At 33.6% G+C, this 351-nt stretch overlaps 1 protein-coding gene across 1 annotated transcript in view; it reads left to right on the forward strand.

Moving 5' to 3' along the window:
- Positions 1 to 351, forward strand: part of LOC119592511 (nuclear transcription factor Y subunit beta-like) — a gene marked incomplete in the record, with an annotated part of 10,496 nt that overhangs the window by 3,161 nt on the left and 6,984 nt on the right.

Raw genomic sequence — 351 nt, forward strand, 5'->3', positions numbered from 1 at the left:
ATGCAGGGTCTATCTTAATTAGAGGAATGTGTTCCAGTTGACGATGATGTCAGTGCACTGTTTTTCAGTTTGTTTCAATTTGCTTGTTTCTTTTTATCAATCATTGTATTAATTATATTTAATGTTGGATGTATCTGTTGTCATCTTTGCCCATAGACCTATATAGTTTACCCACTACTGGTAATGATGTATTCATATACAATACTTTCTTGGTCTTTTGTGTATGTCTGTCTTTTTGCATCTCAACTGAAGCCTGCGCAATATTTCATCCATCCAATGTATACACTTTTCACTACTTTTGTCCCACTTGCATTTTCTGTTAATATGAATAATCAGTTGCACACTAACTTG

Source organism: Penaeus monodon, chromosome 30 (assembly GCF_015228065.2).
Source record: "Penaeus monodon isolate SGIC_2016 chromosome 30, NSTDA_Pmon_1, whole genome shotgun sequence".
In the NCBI taxonomy this organism is placed as follows: domain Eukaryota; kingdom Metazoa; phylum Arthropoda; class Malacostraca; order Decapoda; family Penaeidae; genus Penaeus; species Penaeus monodon.